Here is a 12,958-nt window from a genome sequence, read left to right as displayed (position 1 = left end):
ATCACGAGCAGCCCAGCGGGGGTGAGAAGACTTCCTACACCCTCACTTGGGAGACGGAGACCTTCACGCCCATCCTTATGTACCGCCTGGAGTACCGCGAGAGGGTGGAGGAGCACAGGGTGAGGCAGTGGCTGCATTGAGTGTTCTGAAGCAACTTTACCTAACTTAACCTGTCTTTGCATAACTTAATTGCCTAAACTAACCTCATGTAACCTTGCCTAACCTTATCTTGTCTAATCTAACCTAACCTAACCTAACCTAACTTAACCTAACCTTGCCTAACCTTATCTTGTCTAATCTAACCTAACCTAACCTAACCTAACTTAACCTAACCTTGCCTAACCTTAGCTTGTCTAACCTAACCTAACCTAAACTAACCTAACCTAACTTAACCTTGCCTAACCTAACCTGACATAACCTGACGTAACCTTGCCTAATCTAATCTTGCCTAACCTAACCTAATGTAATCTAAATTTGCTTAACTTAACCTTGCCTAAGCTAACCTAACGTGATGTAACCTTGCCTAACTTAATTCTATCTAACCTAACTTAACCTGACGTAACCTTGCCTAATCTAATGGAGCCTAACCTAACCTTGCCTAACCTAACTTAACGTGACGTAACCTTGCCTAAATTAATCTTGCCTAACCTAACCTAACCTAACCTAACCTAACCTTGCCTAATCTAACATATCCTAACCTAACCTTGCCTCATGTAACAATGTAACCAAACATTACCTAATCTAACTTAAGCTAAATTTATTTAAGCTTGTCTAACTTAATCTAATTTAACTTAACTTAATCTAACGTAATCTGACCTAACATAACTTAATCTAGCTTAACCTAATATAACCTAACCTTATCTAACTTCACTTAGTTTAATCTAAACTAATTTTACATAACGTAATTAGATTGGCCTTATCTAACCTAACCTGACCTAACCTAACCTTACTAATCTGTCTTAACCCGTACCTAACAATAACTTTTCTCTTATTATTATTAATAATAATAATATTATTATTATTATTATTATTATTATTTTTACTAGTACTATTTTTATTTATTCATTTATTTGTTTATTTATTTATTTATTTTTACATTGAAGGCTGTCATTCTGTTCCTTCTCTTTAATTAAACCCTAAATGCTAAAAACAATCACACTTTATTACCATTATCACTGTTTTCATCACTCCTCTTAAAACAACCCAAACAACAACAACAACAACAAAAACAACAACAACAACAACAACAACAACAACAACAACAACCATAACCACTCCCTCCGTCGGCGCCGTCAGGAGAACACAGTGCGGCAGCCTGCGAGACCGTGGAACATCCGGCTCTTCTCAGACAAGTCCTCGCCGCGGGGCCTGGCGGGCAACGTGCAGCACATGTCCCACGCTATCGAGGAGCTGCAGCCGGCCATGGACTACGAGGCCACGGTGGCGGTGGAGAACAAGTTTGGCTGGTCCAACGAGTCTGACGTGTTCCACTTCTACACCAGGAAAGGTAAGGAAGGGAGAGAGAGAGAGGTAAGAGAGAGTGAGAGGTAAGAGAGAGTGAGAAGTAAGGGAAAGTGAGAGGTAAGGGAGAGTGAGAGGTAAGAGAGAGTGAGAGGTAAGGGAAAGTGAGAGGTAAGAGAGAGTGAGAGGTAAGGAAGAGAGAGTGAGTGGGTGTTTGAATTATTATTTTTTTTTATTTTGTTTTGTTTGTATTTTATCTAATTTTTGTCTTATTCTTAAGGAAGGAAGAGAGAGTGAGTGGGTGTTAGTTTTGAATTCTTAGATTTATTTCTATGTATTTTCTTTTATTTATGTTTTCATCTTATTTCATTTTCGTCTTGTTTTTTTTCTGTTTTCTTAAGGCAAAGATAAAATAGGAAAGATCAGGAAGGGACGGAGGGAGGCCGCGTATAAGATATGAATTTCTAGATTTTGTGTGTATTTTCTTTTTGTTTTCTCTTGTTTGTATATTATTTCATTTCTACTTTATTTTTATTTGAAAGCGAAGGTGAGCTATGAAAAGTATAGAAAGAAGGGAAAGAGTGAGCGAGTGTGACTTTGAAGTGGGTTTTTTAATGTGTTTTATGTGTCACTTGTACAACAGAAAATGGGAGTGATAAGGAAAAGAGAGAGGGACATGTTAGTTTTAAATGTGTATAATTCTTTTTTTGTTTTGGTTATTTTCTTATTTCATTTCTATCTTATTCTTATTTCAAGACAAAACGTAACATCAAAGAAAGAGAAAATGTGTCGTTGTTGTTTTTTGTTTTGTTGTTGTTTTTCTCGAGGGGTATTTTTTGTGTTTCCTTCTTCCGTGTCTTCTTTTTTTTATTATTGTTTTGTTTATTTTCCGTTATTTATCTGTATCTTGTGGTTTTTTTTCATCCTGTTCGATTTATGTATGTTGTATCTTATTTATTTATTTACTCATCTATTTTATCTTATTTAAACTTTTTTTTTTCGTTTGTCTCGCTTTTTTCTTGTCTAGTTTAATTGTTTGTGGTGTTTGTTTATTTTTTTTTTCATCCCGTTCGATTTATGTATGTTGTATCTTATTTATTTATTTACTCATCTATTTTATCTTATTTTAACTTTTTTTTCGTTTGTCTCGCTTTTTTCTTGTCTAGTTTAATTGTTTGTGGTGTTTGTTTATTTGTTTATTTTTTTATTCCATGATTTGTCTGTCTCGTATATTTGTGTTTATTTACCAGTCTCTCGCATTTTTTCTTTCTTTCTTACTTGTTCTGTATTTCTGTGTTTTGCGTTTTTCTTTTTTTTTCAGAGAGAGAGAGAGAGAGAGAGAGAGAGAGAGAGAGAGAGAGAGAGAGAGAGAGAGAGAGAGAGAGAGAGACGTAGACAGACAGACAATCATTCCCTTCACGTTCCATCCTGCTTCCCTTTTCGTATGTTTGTTGAGATTTTTCCCTTATTATTTCTCAAGGCGTCATTTGGGCTGAGGGGAAACGAAACTTGCGAGATAAATAAACACATAAAGTCTCCAATTTGCTGCAGAGATGGCGGTGGGGCAGTCAACGAGTGGGGGTCAGAGGGGAACCAGCGCCCCAGTTAACCTCCTCCTCCTCCTCCTCCTTCTCGTCTTCCTCTCAGGACATCACTCTTAAGATCTTCTCCCTAACTCGTCTTTGGTAAGTACGAGAGTGAGTGCTTTTGTTATTGTCTTTGTTATTTATTGTTTTTTGTTGGGTATTGTTTTTTTTTTTTCGTTTAAAGTAATGATGATAAAAATTGAATAGCTTTGTTGCCTCGGAGAGATTATTAAGATTAACTCTCTATTCTTTTTTTCTTCTTCTTTTTGTTTTGTTTTATTTTTTTTTACCTCCTTTTTTCCGTGTGTCTGTGCAAACGTTTTTCCTCTCTTTTCACGACTTTGAATGGTGAATAGAGTGAGAAACGTCTTGAAAAAAAACACAAGTGACTTCCTATTTTTATTTATTTATCTATTTATTGTTTCGTGTGTGCTTTGTTTTGTTTTTATTTAACGTTTCTTTTTTTCTTTTTTTTTTTTTGCCACGTGTCTGTGCAAACGTTTTTCCTTTCTTTTCACTGCCTTGAATATTGAAAAAAGTGAGAAACGCCTCAGAGAAAACACAAACACGAGTAACTTTCCTGTTTTTATTCTTTATCTATTTACATTTTCGTTTTCCTTTGCAAATATTTTTACTAATCTACATGTGTCTCTAAATATACTGATTAGTCATTGGAAAACCTGTACTTTTAATATCCTTACATCTTTTTGGCTCTTGTAAAGTTTATACCGTGCTTTTCGTGTCTCCTATCTTGTATATCGCAGTGAAAAAGATTAAGAAGTTTAGTCTTGTTTAGTTACTCCTCCTCCTCTTCGTTTTCTTTGCAGTGACCTTGAGGAGGTGACACGCACGCCATCTAGTGAGTGTACGCGGAGTCTCGTGCCTGGAGTGTGGGTCTACGTGGCAGTGTGTGTGTGTGTGTGTGTGTGTGTGATAAGAAATACTGATGAGAGAATAGCTGGAATTTATTATGGAAGATATAGAGAAAGATATGCATACGTACTAGTGTGTGTGTGTGTGTGTGTGTGTGTGTGTGTTTTTGTTAAGGTGAACGAACATTTAAGGTAATTTTCTTTTTCTTTCGCCACTCTTCAGTCTTGTGAGAATGTTATTAGCTTTTTTTTTCTTTAATGTGTAATAAATGAAGGGTTATTTTTTTTTTTGTAAATATGATCTTATATTTTAGAACGTGTGAAGAGTGGGGGAAAAAATAGCAAGAGAATTATGTTAAGTGTTCATTGTGGCTATGTTTCCTTCAACAACAACAACAACAACTCAAATAAAAATAGCAATACAAACAACAACAACGACAACAACAACAACAACAACAACAACAACAACAACAACAACAACAACAACAGCAACAACAACAATCATCTATCATTGTAAATATACTGTGTACTATTACTATAACCACACAACTATGAACTAAGAGTATGTACTATTCAAACTATAAATATATGGTTGTATGTATGTATGTATGCATGTATGTATGTATGTATGTATGTATGACTCATTGATTTATTTATATCAATGTTTTTCTTTTTATTGACTATGTATATATTTTTGTAAAAGTCATCAACGTACTGAGCAATTATTAACATTTTTTAGCACCAGGAAAAAAAAAATACTTTCCTTGACTGATACAAAAAAAATAATAATAAAAAAAATGTAATGGTGATAGAAAAACAAATAATTAATGACCAATTTTTTGAAGTATGAAATAATTAAGACACCTTTTGTAAAATAAGAAAAAAATATAATATATTATACGATTTGTGTATGTATATCACTCTATTATGTGTTATATTACTTTTTTTTTAATTTTTCATTTTACTTATTCTTTTTTTATTCTTGTGCTGCTCCGATTTCATTGACACGGGAGATGTTATGCATATTATATTCATTCACTTAAACAATCACCACTTTTCTGCAGTGTATATAGAAAATTTCACATCTATTTCTTATCTCTCAATTTTCTGTTTTTTTTTCTTTGCATAACTTTCTTTGTTTCTGAGCTGCTGTTTGCTTTTCCTTTGCATTCCTTTAAAATTTTTCACCTACTTTATCATTTTCTGAACATGAGATATGACAATACATATTTTCCAACCTTAAAACTATGATCACTTGTATATTTTCCTTTAATTTCCTTTCTTTATCTCTATTTACATATTTCTTAACTTTTCTGAGACAGTACATATTTTCCAACTTTAAAACCATAATCACTAGTATATTTTCCCTTAATTTCCTTTCTTTATCTTTATTTACATATTTCTTAACTTTTTCTGAGACTACTTATTTTCCAACCTTAAAACCATAATCACTTGTATATTTTCCTTTAATTTCCTTTCTTTATATCTTATTTACTTATTTCTTACCTTTATGAAGACAATACATATTTTCCAACCATAAACCATCCCTTAATATATCTAACTTCCTTTCATTTTTCCTTTTCCACCTTTTACTTACCAATTTCTTTTTTACATAATATACTTGATAATTTTCTTAACTCTTCTTACATTCAATTATTTATCACTTCGTCTTATTTGTCTATTATATTTTTACCACTAGTGTACATACGAGTAGAGAGAAAAACTGCTACCTATCTATCTTATCTTATCTTACCAACACCTTTTTTTTTAACCCCTATCATTTACCGCCACTCCTTAAACCCCGTAGAACCCAAGCCCTTATAAATTTCTGTAGCATCCAAGCCTCTTATTTTCCTCGCCTGTAGCTTCGAAGACTCACAAGACTCTAATTCTGTAATCCAGCCAGTGTTGTCACGTGATCAGATTTTGTACCATATCTTGAGAATAAAAAAACGAGAATAAATCCAGATACACGTGTTTGCTTGTTTTTCCAGAGAGAGAGAGAGAGAGAGAGAGAGAGAGAGAGAGAGAGAGAGAGAGAGAGAGAGAGAGAGATATTGGTCTTGACATCATTCTCTCATTCGTTTAAACGCCGCTCCATCACACACACACACACACACACACACACACAGAGAGAGAGAGAGAGAGAGAGAGAGAGAGAGAGAGAGAGAGAGAGAGAGAGAGAGAGAGCAATAAAGAATACGAGAAAACCCTCACGTATTTTTCCTGTCCTTCTTTTCCCTCCTCGCGTGTGTGTGTGTGTGTGTGTGTGTGTGTGTGTGAACAAAGCGTTGGTGGGTTTTAATTGTTTTGTCTCCTACAAGAGTTTCCTTTTTGCCACCGCCAGCAATTGCATTTTGTGTGTGTGTGTGTGTGTGTGTGTGTGTGTGTGTGTGTTGCTTAAGCTATGAATCTGTGTGTTGGAGAATTTTTGCATTTCATATAAGCCTGGTGTTACAAAAAATAGATAAACCAATAAATACAGACGGAAAAGAAAAAAAAATAGTGTCTTACAAAGAAAAGAAAAAAAAAAAAATGAGGGAGGAATGTGTTACAAGCTGTGTTGCGTAGGCTGTGTGTGTTGCAGGAGGCTGAGTGTTGTGAATTGTATTACAAGTTGCCTTATAGGCTAGGTGTTGCTGGTTTTTTGTACTGCTTATGCTGTGTGTTGCATTAAATGGTGTTTTATAGGCTGTGGTGCAGAGAGAGAGAGAGAGAGAGAGAGAGAGAGAGAGAGAGAGAGAGAGAGAGAGAGAGAGAGAATGGGATAATATTTTTTTATGTTGATTGTCTTTTTACTGTTTATAATCTCTCTCTCTCTCTCTCTCTCTCTCTCTCTCTCTCTCTCTCTCTCTCTCTCTCTCTCTCTCTCTCTCTCTCATTAATGAATCTCTAATGCGTTCCTCATTAGTAAGACGTCTCTCAAGGTAGTAATTGTTGTTGTTGTTGTTGTTGTTGTTGTATATTTCTCTTTTTTATTCCTCTCTCTCTCTCTCTCAAAATAAATAAATAAATAAATAAATAAATAAATAAAAATAAAGAATAATGATAATAATAAAAAGAATATTTAAAACCATTTCGGTAGTTTTGGTACAACGTTAGAAAAAATTAAATAAATAAATTGAGAGCAAATACTGGTCGGTGATTGGTGGATCACTTCCCGCCAATCAAGGACGCCATGTAAAAGGAACACATCAGTAACCGTGCAGACGCTGGACGGGAAGGATGCGCCATATGGGAAGGTAGGATACTTGACTATTAAGCTTTGTAGGGCCACTTACTGAATATTTTATGGTGAAGTTGAGTCATATAGTTCCTGAGATGTCCGCTTTTTGATGGAAGGTTCGTGGCAAGGCAGTGAGAAAGTGGTAAATGAGAGGAAGGAAATGTCGGTGGTGGAAATCTTTCAACGTATAATAATAATAATAATCAAATATCAAGGGTAAGTGTATTAGGTTAGTCAATGAAAGGAGTCGAGTGGAATAACTACAATTACTATACTTTTGTGTCTGAGTGTATTGCTGTTTTAGTTTTATTATTTTTACTTTCAATTCTTGTTTGTTTGCCTCGCCGCCTGCGTCACGGCGGGCCAGGGCGGCAGGGCCTGCGTGCTGGGCTGCGTGGCGCGTTGCTGAAGATTTGTAACTGTCTCTCAACTTCAAAACGATCTTTTTTTTTTTTTATACAAATTTCGTTGCGGTTTGAATTACCAGAGCAATACCAGATTATCGTAAGTGTGGCGGCCAGTCTCGAGGTGTGGCTGTGGTGACACTGCCTCCACACAGGCGAGGTTTTCTCCCACAGCAAACCCCAACGATTTAGAAATATATGAAATTAATTAGAATGTTCACATGGGACTCGTGCAATGAGGCTCCCGCGCACCGCTTCCAAGGCGCCTTCACACGAACGTTTCTCTGTCCGTGGGTTTGGTGGCGTGGCGTGCCGGAAGCGTTTCCCACGTCAGGAAGTGGGTGCCAGTCACTCTTGAACACGCTGCACTGGTTTAAGTTAGGTTAGGTTTAGGTTGGTTTAGGTTTACATGTATGCTCGCGGGAATTTTGTTTGCTAATCACAGTGAGAGCATTTCCGAGTACATCCTGAGGCTAGTTTCGGAGCCACAGCCGAGCGTCATCACAGACGAGCGCATTATACTCCCATGAACTTAAAATTACGTGCCTGAACAAGCAATCCCTCGGTACCGCAACCACGAAGTTTTCACTCATGCAGGACGTCCAGTAGCGGTCAACCCTGCTCAAGCCAGCAAGAAGCCCCGGCGTCTGGTGTCCCCACTGACTGGCCCCCTGTGACACTGGGGACGTGCATAGAGCATGTGTGTGTGTGTGTATGCGCTCGGCCGGCACAGGCATTGGTGAGAGGCCAGCCACATTCCACCCTTCAAGCAGGGACGACAAGTGTTCAGGTGGTATGTATTGCCCTCCAGTCTATTATTAAGTAACTCATGATGGGAATATAGATACATACATACATACATAACCTAAGATGAAATAACAAATTGCAGACAGCTGGTGTGGTGACAGACCACCACAACACTGATGAGCTGATATGCAGACGAGCTGGCGGCAGACTGACGCGCGGCAGGGGTGGCCAAATATAACTCCCCAACGCGCGTTCATGTGAAAGGCGTGAGGCTCCCCTCATACGGATATTTTTTTATTTATATTTTCTCGCTCTCCCATTCGCTTCACAACTGCAGCAGAACACAGAACGCACAGAACACCACACGGGACAGCATCATCGTGCCCCGTCACAGGTGAAGCACGCATAAAAGAAAACCTGGCGTGTGAAGCTTTTAAATCTACAAGACTAACTGGCTACCGAAGCAGTTGTTTATTCTCCGCCCAGTGAAAAGACTACCATGGGAAAATTAGACCCTTTGTACAGCGAAGGTACTGATGATGATAATATTTACTTCACTAAAATGCCATACATATCTTTACTACTCTGCTAAAGATATACACGTGAGAGAATTTTTTTTTCTATATCATTTCATTTATCATTGCTTGTGCTTCTAAATCCCTTTTGTGCTTGGTGGCGACGATGCAGCCTGAGAGAGAGAGAGAGAGAGAGAGAGAGAGAGAGAGAGAGAGAGAGAGAGAGAGAGAGAGGAAGGAAGCCATCTTTTCTCTTTCACCGTATTCCATCTCAATATATTTACTTAATGGGTTACCTCTCTCTCTCTCTCTCTCTCTCTCTCTCTCTCTCTCTCTCTCTCTCTCTCTCTCTCTCTCTCTCTCTCTCTCTCGTGGTAGCGTCTCAATATGCGCGAAGGCTGACACTTATTGTTCCGGAGAGAGAGAGAGAGAGAGAGAGAGAGAGAGAGAGAGAGAGAGAGAGAGAGAGAGATCGTTAAGGTACAAACAAATCACTCTTACTTTCTCACACACTGATCTACTTTCTTTCTTATACTTTATTATTTTTTTATCACTTTTACTTTGTTATCTTACTTTCGTTGCCTCTTATTAACCATTATAAGACTTCATTTCACTTTAATTAACTACTTGCCTGTCTTATTACTAGGTTAATGGGATCATGTTCTATTTTATATTTTTGTGGATTAACTGAATATTCTTAGTTTATTATTATTATTATTATTATTATTATTATTATTATTATTAGTAGTAGTAGTAGTAGTAGTAGTAGTAGTAGTAGTAGTAGTAGTAGTAGATTTTTTCTTGTTTTCTTTTGTGATTTTCTTTTCTCTTGTTTCTTTTAAATTTTTTTCTCTTCTCTTTCTCGATTGATCGCTTTGTTTACTTGGAACTTGAAACACCTCACTCACTCACTCACTCACTCACTCACTCACCCATCCATCGCTCCCTCGCTTATTTCCTCCCTCATCCAATCCTTCCCTTCCCTTCCTCATTCACTCTTATCCACTCCCTTACTCTCCACCCCTCTCTCTTTCCCTCACTCCTTAATTCTTCCCTTCATTTCCTCCCTCCATTACACTCTCCTTCACTCCCTCCCTCTCATTCTCCCCTTAGATCCTTCCTTTCCTCATTCACTCTCCCTCTCTTCCCTCACTCTGGCTCAGTTTCATAATAAGAGGAAGGAATAATCTGACGAAGGCTCTATTAAAAAAGGGAAAGATTACAGTCCTGCAGGAGAGAGAGAGAGAGAGAGAGAGAGAGAGAGAGAGAGAGAGAGAGAGAGAGAGAGAGAGAGAGAATCACAACACCCGCCACCACCATCATCATCTTTATACCACCAACATCAACAGCAACACTACCACCTACTACTATCATCCTTGTACAACCACCACCACCCCCAACAACAACAACGACAACAACAAAAGTAACAGCAGCAGCAGTAATAGGTTCAAAATATGTAATGCCTTCACAGTAACAGCATCACCACCACCACCAACACACATACAGCAAATCAGACAGACACTCTCCAACGCGATGGCACCATAACACCACAACACCACACATACGCTGCGCCATGTTTCCCGGCCCCGGCTGGACGCTGGAAAAAGGGGAAAAAAAGAGAGAAAGGTGGAAAGAAAAAAAAATTAGAGGATGAAACAGTAGAGTAAGGGAGAGATTTAAAGTAAGGTAATTTTTCTCGCACCTGTCCTTCCTTGCCTGTGAAATCTGATTGTTTTAATCTTACACACACACACACACACACAGAGAGAGAGAGAGAGAGAGAGAGAGAGAGAGAGAGAGAGAAGGTGATAAACGTGACGATCTAAATTTTAAAGTTCTGTTACTACCTATAAGAGAGAGAGAGAGAGAGAGAGAGAGAGAGAGAGAGAGAGTTGTAAACGGGCTTGTTTATATTATTAATTTTTTGTGTGTAGAATTAGAATAAATTTAGTGGAAAACTGTCTTGCTAAGTGGTGTGTGTGTGTGTGTGTGTGTGTGTGTGTGTGTGTGTGTGTGTGTGTGTGTGTGTGTGTGTGTGTGTGTGTGTGTGTGTGTGTGTGTGTGTGTGTGTACACATCTAACCTCCCATCCACTTTTCCCTTCCTTTCACAACCACCACCACCATCACCACCACCACCACCACCACCAAACAACAACAAAAACAACAATAAAAAAGGATACAACAACTAATACTGTGTTTATTAATCCACAAAATATAAGGTAATGACATTTGGCGCAACCTGATTTGGTTTTCATATCGCCAAAAGTAATTATATTCCCTGAGTTAAATTATACATATATATTTGAGGGAGAGAGAGGGAGAGGAGGGAAAAAAAGTTTGTACTGGTGGATGAAATTTCAATATAAAATAGTTTTCTACTGTTATGAGAGTAATAGAGCAGAGAGAGAGAGAGAGAGAGAGAGAGAGAGAATCAGGGATGAGGTACACATACAATTTAGGGTAACGAAATTAAAGTGACGAGAAAAGTAAATGAAAAGTTGGAAGAGAGAGAGAGAGAATATTTATTTATTTATTTATTTTGTTTTTTTGTATGTTCATCTCTCTTTCCTCTTTCCTCCTCTTCAAATTCACCTCTTCCTCTCCCCTCTCCTTTCCCATCATCTACTTCTTTCCCCTTCTCTTTTTCTTTATTCTCATCCCTTCTCAACTTCCTTCCCCTTCTCTCTTTTTCCCCTCCTTGTTTCCTTTTTATCTATCATCTACTTTCCTGCCATCTTTACCTCCTATTTTTCCTTCTCTTTTTCACTGTTTTACTCACTTCTTCCTTCCCCTCTCACTGTTTCTCTTCCTTTCTTTCCTTTTTAGAGCCTTTTACTCTCATGTACTCCCTTTTTATTCTCTCTCTCTCTCTCTCTCTCTCTCTCTCTCTCTCTCTCTCTCTCTCTCTCTCTCTCTCTCTCTCTCTCTCTCTCTCTCTCTCTCTCTCTCTCTCTCTCTCTCCTTTCCTTTCCATAAACCAGTTGTCAATATATCCTCTCTCTCTCTCTCTCTCTCTCTCTCTCTCTCTCTCTCTCTCTCTCTCTCTCTCTCTCTCTCTCTCTGGCCAGTTCGAAGGAAAGAACTTTAGTGCGAAGCTCTCGTAGTATATCACGCGATTTTTGACTTTCGTGTGTCCGTCTCGCTCAAAAGTTCACGATTAACGGGAGGAAAAAGTTTGCAGTTCAGTGGTGATGGTGGTGGTGGTGGTGGTGGTGGTGGTTGTGGTGGTGAACTGATAAAGATAATTGATTTAGCGTAGTTTTCTTGGAGAGAGAGAGAGAGAGAGAGAGAGAGAGAGAGAGAGAGAGAGAGAGAGAGAGAGAGAGAGAGAAGAGGGGTGGGCACGCTGGGAGAATGAGGGAAAAACAGTCTCGGGCAAAATAAAGGAAAGTAATTATGCCAGGAAAGTAAATGGAAAATGTAGGAAAGAAGAGAAGATAAGCAGAGCGTATAGAGAGAGAGAGAGAGAGAGAGAGAGAGAGAGAGAGAGAGAGAGAGAGAGAGCAATCTGAGGAAATAAAATGAAGGTAATTGTACGAGGAAATGAAATGGAAAATAAAGGAAAAAAGAAGTGATAAATAAGAGAGAGAGAGAGAGAGAGAGAGAGAGAGAGAGAGAGAGAGAGAGAGAGAGAGAGAGAGAGAGAGAGAGAGAGAGAGAGAGAGAGACTTCAACATGATAATGATTCATTGTTTTCTTGATTTATTTTCGTGTAAAAATTTTCACCTCTTTCATTCTTTCTTTTCTTTCCTTATCTAAGTTTTTGCTTTTCTTTATGCGAATATTTTCAGCTTTTCCTTCCTCTCAATTTGCGACTTTATAACTTTCTCTCTCTCTCTCTCTCTCTCTCTCTCTCTCTCTCTCTCTCTCTCTCTCTCTCTCTCTCTCTCTCTCTCTCTCTCTCTCTCTCTCTCTCTCTCATTTTCCTTTCCCACCAGCTGTCCATTTATCTCCCTCTCCCTCTCTCCTCTTCCCTTTCCCCTCTCCCTGTCTTCTCTTCTCCTCTCCCCCTCCTTCCCCCTTTCCCTCCGCTCCCAACTTCTCGTTCTTGTCTCCGTTCCTCACTTCTTTCCTCTTTTCCCCTCCCTTTTCCCGTATCTTCTCTCTCTCTCTCTCTCTCTCTCTCTCTCTCTCTCTCTCTCTCTC

General features: G+C 38.2%; 1 protein-coding gene and 1 long non-coding RNA gene across 2 annotated transcripts in view; both read left to right on the top strand.

Annotated features, from left to right (window-relative positions):
• Window positions 1-4,675, top strand: part of LOC135092439 (lachesin-like) — a 95,193-nt gene extending 90,518 nt beyond the window's left edge. The window contains exons 8-11 of the mRNA XM_063990927.1: window positions 1-119; window positions 1,297-1,507; window positions 3,013-3,146; window positions 3,875-4,675. The exon at window positions 1-119 is cut by the window's left edge and continues 20 nt beyond it. The gene's annotated coding sequence lies outside the window, so the exon portion shown is untranslated. The remainder of the gene's footprint in view (window positions 120-1,296; window positions 1,508-3,012; window positions 3,147-3,874) is intronic.
• Window positions 4,676-7,065: 2,390 nt separating this feature from the next.
• On the top strand, window positions 7,066-10,862 carry LOC135092438 (uncharacterized). The gene is made up of 3 exons (XR_010262868.1): window positions 7,066-7,161; window positions 8,147-8,342; window positions 8,439-10,862. It is a non-coding gene; the product is annotated as an uncharacterized LOC135092438 (long non-coding RNA).
• Window positions 10,863-12,958: the final 2,096 nt, after the last annotated feature.

The sequence above is a fragment of the Scylla paramamosain genome, chromosome 40 (genome assembly GCF_035594125.1).
Source record: "Scylla paramamosain isolate STU-SP2022 chromosome 40, ASM3559412v1, whole genome shotgun sequence".
Classification (NCBI taxonomy): Eukaryota; Metazoa; Arthropoda; class Malacostraca; order Decapoda; family Portunidae; genus Scylla; species Scylla paramamosain.
Note: the sequence above shows the minus strand (reverse complement) of the source record. Positions and strands in the feature narration are given on the sequence as shown.